At 49.1% G+C, this 291-nt stretch overlaps 2 protein-coding genes across 4 annotated transcripts in view; both read left to right on the plus strand.

The window, feature by feature from the left end:
- LOC116074627 (H-2 class I histocompatibility antigen, D-37 alpha chain-like) overlaps positions 1-291 on the plus strand; it is a 714,163-nt gene that overhangs the window by 90,966 nt on the left and 622,906 nt on the right. The gene's annotated exons all lie outside the window — the stretch shown is intronic.
- LOC116074625 (H-2 class I histocompatibility antigen, K-D alpha chain-like) overlaps positions 1-291 on the plus strand; it is a 63,051-nt gene that overhangs the window by 56,239 nt on the left and 6,521 nt on the right. The gene's annotated exons all lie outside the window — the stretch shown is intronic.

A 291-nucleotide genomic window follows, 5' to 3' on the forward strand; every position in this document is an offset into this window, starting at 1 on the left:
AATCTCTGGTAATTATCATGGTATTAGAATATTCAGTCTCCTTCTGGACACTGGGGTCACATTCTCAGCCCTGACGAAATTCTGGGGACCCACCTCTCCTTTCCATTCCTGTCTTATCAGAGTAGGGGGACAGCCTTGCCAGGCTAGCTTAACCCCACCACTTAGCTGTATACTTAGGGGTATCCCCTGACCCATTCCTTCCTAGTGATACCAACCTATTATTGCACCAGCCTGCCCTGTCTCCTTGCTGGGAAGGGACTTCCTAGACAACATGGGAGCGTCTGTTTCTTT

Source organism: Mastomys coucha, unplaced genomic scaffold, assembly GCF_008632895.1.
Source record: "Mastomys coucha isolate ucsf_1 unplaced genomic scaffold, UCSF_Mcou_1 pScaffold3, whole genome shotgun sequence".
NCBI lineage: Eukaryota > Metazoa > Chordata > Mammalia > Rodentia > Muridae > Mastomys > Mastomys coucha.